Source organism: Manacus vitellinus, unplaced genomic scaffold, assembly GCF_001715985.3.
Source record: "Manacus vitellinus isolate BGI_N305 unplaced genomic scaffold, ASM171598v3 scaffold_56_pilon, whole genome shotgun sequence".
Classification (NCBI taxonomy): Eukaryota; Metazoa; Chordata; class Aves; order Passeriformes; family Pipridae; genus Manacus; species Manacus vitellinus.
The window spans coordinates 3804441-3812511 of record NW_021940660.1 but is presented as its reverse complement, the minus strand read 5'-3'; positions in this window follow the sequence as shown (position 1 = coordinate 3812511).

The following is an 8071-nucleotide window of genomic DNA, read 5'->3' as shown; positions in this document are numbered from 1 at the left end:
AAAGAAAATCTCCTGAAACTTGTAGCAAAGGTTGTTAAGAGGCTGACACTTATTTCTCAGATACTCCTAAAACTCAGATTTCTCCTGAAACTTATCACTGTGAGATGATCTATACCTTACAGAATTATTGAATGAGTTATGCTTATGGCTTTTTGCCTGATGTTTCTGAGGTGTTATATGTTATGGGGACTTTGACACTTTCAGGACAAGTGTCAAAATCTGATTATAATTCCCTTGGACAATATTTCTATTAAAATATATAGGTCATCACAAACAATATTTTTGACCTTGTAGTTTTTTTGACATCTGAGAATGCACAAGACTACACAGCAGTCTGTCAAAAGTAGCATTGTATCTCTAACATGAACTTAAAGGATAAAAATTACTCTGCACAAACAACTTTATTTTCAAAACAAGAGGAAAACATACAGTATTTGTCCAAAAGTTTAACTGAAAGCCATAATTATGGCTAATGAAGACAAAGAGACAGCATTTTATGAAAGTTTGGCATTTTGACCCTATTGAATCATCAGCTATGTTCCATTTTCAGTGGGAATTTTTATGTTAAAATAGCCAGAGCTTTCAACTGTCACAAATAAAATGGTTAAAATTAGTGCAAGGTCTCTTTCATGTGGAGAAAAAGCATGTAAAACCTAAACAATTCCAAAACTTCCTTCTTTATTATTAAATTAGTTCTGGTAACATCCCTCTGCCTAATGCACCAGCTTATTGCCCAGGCTTCAAGATATCTTTTTAAAATTTACTTTGCATTGCAAAGTGTCAGTTGAAAGTACCTGGTGTTATTATGGTCAAATATTTTATTACAAGGAGTCCCACTAATCCAATAAAAACAAGAAGGTAGCTTACCAGGAATGTTTTTACAGAACAACTTAAAACCAGGCTGATCATATGTACAACTTCCAAGATAAATGACAAACTTTAAAAATTGTTTTTTAATCCAAGTTATTCTCACTAATCCACATAAATATTTTTGACATTTATTATGTTTAATAAGTCTGTCCAGCCTTCACCTGGAAATACTAAAAGATATGTGTTGCCTCACTTTTGTGAATTATGAGCTACTGGAATAACCTTAAGAAGTTTTAGTAATATTTTTACTGTCTAGCACTTTCTTCAAAATACATTATACTCTCTCTAAGCTGATATTTGATGATAGGGAATCATAGATCTTTCAATAAACAAAACAAGATCCAGAATCTTTAAAGAGCTGGAGCAGCTCCTAACCTCCAACAAAGTCTGGGCAAATCTCCCTGTAATTCTCAAGGTGTTAATAATTGAAAAAAAAAATAATTATGTACCCCCACAGAAAACTGATATAGCCCAGTGGCTTGAGAAGAGTAGATGAAAAGTGTGGTTTGTGTACATATTCCCCTACTTGGTGACAAAAAACATACATTTCGAGAAATAAGAGAAAAAAACCTAAAATGCCAAACTCCATGTGATAAAAGAAATAATTATAATTAAAAATCTTAGCCATATTTCTGTCAGAGGCATCTTTATCATAGCTCTACCTTCTTGCAAAGGGATTGTAATAAACAATTTAGTAACAATGTGTTACGTTTAGAACATTGCAGGCTTAATCTGGTTGCCCACACATGGGCACATGGTACCAGTTAGGATGCTGCTGGTGCCTACCCAGCTGCCATCCCAAAAGGGCTCTCATAGGTTCTCTGTCACATCTGACAGCCCTCTGCATCAACACCATACCAAATTTAAAAAAAAAAAATATTAAAAATTCAGCTAGTGCACTATTCAATAATTATAAGTGAAAAACTTTTAGATTTTTTTATCAACTTATTTTGCTTTTACAACCAGATTTCATACATTATATCCTAGTCAGTAGTTTAGCTAAAAAATTCCATCCAACATTCTTATAATCTGTAATAGAAACAAGCATAAAATAATTATACAGGAAGTAGCGAAATGGAGATTTTACACATCTAAATGCAATCTCTAGCAATTCAGGTCTTTTCTCAGGCTAATAATAGAGCTGCTTAGATTTAACAGCAGAAGACAATTGCATGTCACAGAGTGGCATAATACAAAATGGGAAACTTTTAATATCTGTGAGAAAAATTACATTATTAGCATTCATAACATAACCTATAATGTACTGTATTTCCATCACTTAAGAGTAGTATTTGTTTCATCTATTCAGAGCAACTCTGGATATGAAGATCTAATTCCTGGACACAATCTTATTACAGCATCTGAGATCAACAGGACTGTTGCTGCCTTTCCTGCACTCACAGGACTTGTGGGTACAGACTCTGAGGACACATTCATGTTTAATTATTGTGAAAATGTCACATAAAGAAATGAGAAGGGCGTTAAATCACTGTACAAAGATTTAAACTGGAAGCTGGTAAGGTTTTAATAACACACTGCTTGTGAATTATGCTTCCAATAACACATAAATGTATTATGAAGCTTTAGTGGGTATAAAGCAGTTTCTTATGGTTTAATGTATTTGAAAAGAGAATGGCTGTACTTTGTGGTAACAGAAATACCAATTATGTATCTAACTCTTAGTTTAATTCACTTAATGATAGCTGCAGTTAAGGCAAACACCAAGCTTAAATTCTTGCTCTTCAGTTTGTGAAAGCAGAGGACAATATTAATTCCCCACGTTTATGAGAGTGCAGTAATGGAAGCCTCCTTTTCCACAGAGCTGGGACCCAGCCTGCTGCTGCACAGCCATGTGCCCTCACAGAGTGCCTCTCCCACGAGCTGGGCTCCAGCTGCACCCCGGGCCAGCTCCTACCCGGTGCCCCATGGCCATGGCAGCTCCTCCATCACCAGCCATTCCCCCTCACCTACCACAGCACCTTCAGCCTTTCCTCTGTAGCCCAGGATATCCAACCACCCAACTGCTGCAGGCAAGGGTGGTGGGGCAGTTTGAAGGATGCTCACACACTTGGTTCTTGGTGTATGAGGTGCCCGTGCACACATATTGGGAATCTCTGTGAGGACAGGTCAGGGCTGCCCCATGCCCGACATAGTGAATTCCAACCAGTTCCAGGACAGCCCCACCACGGGGCACAGCTGAGCCCCTCACTGACACTGGTGGTAACAACAGACAGGGGTGGAAAAACTGCAGAGTGTGGGGAATAAGGTGTGAGAAACGATCACCCAGGTCAGAGGTGGAAGAGGAGCTCCAGGTGCCCCTGCAGCCCCCAGCGAGGCCATGGTGGAGCAGACTTCTTCCTGAAGGGCCACAGCCTGTGGAGAAGATCCATGGAGGGGCAGGGGAGAAGCACGAACTCTAGGTTGTGTCAGTGGAGAATGGCACAGGTGCTTGCTCTGTCATGAGCCATGTGAATTGTCCTCACAAGAATCCAGCCTGCTAAGCCCACCTTGCCTCAGCAGGTGAAAGCAACAGCAGCACCAGACATTTTGAGGATGGCTTTGTGGCAGCCTTGTGTAAAAAGCTGCTCAGCCTTCAGATTCTTCATTTTACTGACTAACGAAGAGAAGAGGAGCTCTGTTCTTGCAGTACAACTACCACAATAAAGAGTTCTTTAAAAAAAAAATCCCATGTTGTCATACTGGGTTCTAGCGACAGACTGTCCCTCTGAAAGAAAAATCAACACATTATGGAAAACTTGGAAGAAGGGATATTTATTGTATTACAAGATTTTTACCTCATGTATATATGGAAGTATTATTCTGTTAAAAAAGGCCTCATCACAACCCTGACTGAAGGGGAGACATGACAGAGCCTGACAGCTCAGATTTGTCCTGGCTGCTTCTTTTCTGATTTAAATAGCAGCCTCCAGACCCAGCCCCCATCCCTACATCTGCTTTAGCTGGAAGTAAGAACATCCAAAATTTACACAGACTGACCCCTTTTGGCCTCAGAACAGCTGCCAGCCCTTCAAAAGCCACCACTATTCTGTTCCCACAGTTCCATGATTGAGAAGGTAGCCACAATATTTCATGTATATTTAATACTAACATGAAATATTGATTAGCCTTTCCAGCTTTAAGTTCTGTTTAGCATTTTATCTCAAACCTCAGCTTGGCACCAAAAAAAACCCCATACAACTGGAAAGATTTCAGTCCCTAAATTCAGGAAAACTACAGTCAAGTGAGTTGCTTCTTAAAACCATGCCAATTTTAAAGGCAGCTGTTGACGACTCAGGTGAACTCCTGATGGTCCTTTGAAGACCCATTTCTCCATTCTTCTGACCTGTGTGACCCCACAGAGAAACCTCACCTTAGGCAGCCCTGTAGGAATGGGAGCAGGAGAGAAACAGGGATGTATTCCTGATACTCAAAAGCCAGGAAGTCAGCAGCCTAAGAACACTTTTTCCCCCCCCTCCTAAACCAAACCTAAACCCACAAAGAGTAAATAGCATGTACTGAAATGATGTTTGGCACCTACTTAAGGCAGAAGAATTAAAGTCAGGTATTTTATCAGCTGAGATGCAGAGAAAAATACACATTGCAGGTAGCAGAACATTTTTCTTTGAGAAAAAACAAACAAAAACATGCTTGAACAAAACAAAACAGGAAATGCAAATGAGCAGCCACATCTAGACAACACAGAAAAGCAAACACAAGAGGCCCATAGATAGCTACAGCTGATACAGTGCATGACATCACAGCTGGTGAGAGCCCCAAGCCTGCAGAGATCTCCTCCCTGCTTTCCCTCAAATTATTTTTACCAGGCAGTAAACAAAGCTGAGAAGTCATCAGCCATCAAAGAAAAATTGTTTTGTTATTTTTCCCCTCTTCCTTCAACAAGAGATCAAGCTTACTTACCCTTCTGTTCACTTTCAAATCCTACAACAACGCCTCATGCCCCATTCACCAGCCCTTGAGACACATCCAGATTCTTTGCTAGCATCACCTACAGAGAAAAAAAAAATCCTTCAGTGCACTGGGTTTACAGTCTGTTCAGCCACCTGCAGCTAAACTTCTTTCCAGGAAGCATAAGCACATCAGGCTGATATGGCCGCAATCTCCTATCCTGCCTATTGCAGGACAGAGCACCATCTCCAACCGAAATTATTTCACAGCCTTTCCTTCCTAGGATTCCTGTAGGGTACGCAAATGTCCTTATATAATAAGGGAAAACACCTCCTCGTGAGATGGTGATCAAAGAGAATTTATTTTAAAATCGGCGCTGTTTTATCCTTTAACACCATGTGACTTCTTTGACCAATAAGGTTACCTATGTCGGTGCATGCTCCCCTGGGCTCCTCCGCCCCGGCGCGTACCCTGTGCCCTGGACACGCCTCCCACAACTCAACTATTCATGTTTGGCATTCCCTTAAAGCCTTAGAGCAGAACAATTAGCACAGCAGATTCATTTTATACAGTTTATTAAATGTATGTTCAGTTAGAATATCCAAGTTTACTAGATTTTGGACCAGATGCTATATTTTCAAAGCACTATGGCTTGGAGGAGCTGGAGCATGAGGAATCTTTCTCTTCTGTTCCAGAGAGGCAAAGTCAGGTCCTGGAATATATTCTGGGGCCCCTTCTCTGCCTCATAAGGACCTTTGCAGCAGGGAAAACATTTGTCTTAATGCCGTGCCCCGTCATTGCATGGATGAACATACTATTTAGTCTAGATTGGTGTTTGCTGCCTTTTCTGGTAAGGTGGCTGCTTGACCGCGTTGAGGAAAAACCATTATGTAAACCACCACTATTTGGTATTTCAAGGGAAGATAAGTAAGTGTTAATTGTTTGGGTAAGCACAGTGTTATTACTTTACAGCACTACAGCTTAGCTGTTCTACACATACTAATGAAAAGTACAGAGGATATAGATATAATGTGACTTTGAGCCTGTAGGAGCCTGTAGGCAGTCTGTGTTTGCCAGGAAGCACTGACAGCTCTGCTGACTGCATGCACTGCTGTGCCTATGTGCAGTGGACAGAGGAATAGTCTTCTATGTAGCCATTTTGCTTATTGCCTTCTGATGTCCTGCTGTCCTGCAGCGGTGCCTCTCAGTAACAGGCTGATTCCTGCCAGCCTAGAGTTCAACTGGAAGTATAGGCATACGGACACAAGGTTTATTTTTAATAGACTTTACTGAGTATATTTGTCCACTTCATCTCTTATTACAACAACAATTTTAATTCTTGTAAAAAATCCAGTCTAGCAGTTCCAGAGACATTTTCTGTCTGTCCAATAGGCTGTAATTACAGAGCTATCCCAATTTAGACCACCTGAACTGTGCGAGCCCCCTTTGATGGGGCTGTGAATCCGAGTAAGGCAGTTTCTATCATTCATTACTCCTTTATCTGCTTTTCCTTTGTTTTCTCTTTTCCAACTTTGGTGCAACAGGCTAAAAAAAACCATGAAGTAAACCACAGGAGTACATTAGAGACAAAAAAAGAATGCGTTGCATATTCTATTTTCTGTCCTCATTATATTGCGTCCTTTCAGAAGAATGAAATGAAGTAATGAGTCTGCCCATCTCTCATTGCGCCTGGCGCACTCATTTCTATGAATCAAAGCATAGACAAATAGTTTTGCATTGTCTGCTCATCTGTCCATTGTCTGCTCATAAATCCACCCCTCCTTACTGCCCTTGGGGCTGTTCACATTCATACTGAAAGTTCACAATTTCCTTGTCAGTTTAGAGAATTATACATGGTGAACGTGGCCATGTAGCCAAGTGATTACCAGCTGGTTCGTTATGTTTGCTTTCAGGAATGCCCTGAAACTAAAAATATCTGGTCACCTGTATCCTCACAGTACTATTACTTTCAGGTTAAATATGTGGTCCCAGTATACCGGTAAACAGGCCTATATATCCCTGGAAAAGATGCTGGCAAGTTGGTAGCCCGAGTCCAAATAGATCAGACATCAATGGTTAGGTTTAATATAGTTTTAACTGTCAGTTATTCAACTGTAATTTTAAACTATTAATATAGTTGTATTTAACAGGCTCTGATATAATTTTGTCATCACTGTTTAAACACGGACAATTCAGGCAATTATATCCTCAGTGTTACTAACTATATGCAGTATATTGACAATTACATGCTAATTTGTGCTGCTACCAATATACCGGTTACATTTAAAAAAGCACGGGACAAGTAATGCATATGCTTTTATATTTCCAGCAAGATGAGATTATAAATTAATCAATTTTTTGCATCCATTTTGCATGCAAGAACACTTGAGCATTTCAGTTTACCAGTATGGAATGTCTATTATGAAACTGTCCATCTAGTATTTGTTTCATAAAAGTTTTCAGACTCTTATCATCAGTAAATAACAGCCACAGCTGAACAGACAAGTTGGGTTTAGACCTGGTGATCAACAAACAGGAAAAAAAAAGGTTAAAAAATATGTATTGATTGAAAAATAGTACATTAAAAAAAATCAGTTGCTATCATTTCATGAAGAGAATACAAGGCTGAATCAGTCACAAAAATCATAATCAGTTTTGTTATAGGAGGAAAATGTATACACAGTAACTACTGTAACAGAGGGTATCTCAGCAGCTGTTATTATGTGGTCTGTACCCTGAGAACATCAAGGGTTGGATGGCACTGGTAATGAACAGTATGGCCAACTCAAAGTCCCTCAGTTAATATGCACAAACCACAGAAAATGGGGGCAGTCTGACAAAGGTGTTTCCATCCCTGGAGAGGTTCAGGCATGAGGTGTGACAGCTAGAGAATTAATTCGTTAAGCCATTGGGAAGGACAGCAAATATCAGCAAACAGTGCGTGTTCTTCCCCACGTTTCCTTCCCCTTACCATGATGAGCAATGACAGATGAGAATTATATTGAATACCTGCTTTCAGTTTTGTCCCCAAAACTTACTGTTCTATTGTTTAATATTTTATAATCTTTCTGAATTGTCTTAATAGCCAATTTCGTCCTTTCTTAATGGACAGACAGGATTTAATCCATTTCTATATTTTGCCATTGAAATAATGACTGGGAGTGAGACTCATGAGATTTCTGAATTCATTGTCTATAATATTCATTCTTACTTATAAGTAAGAACAAAGAAAAAAACCCGAGAGATTGTGTGAGAAACTTTGCTGTCCACACTCCTAATGTCTGTTTTCTCCCTG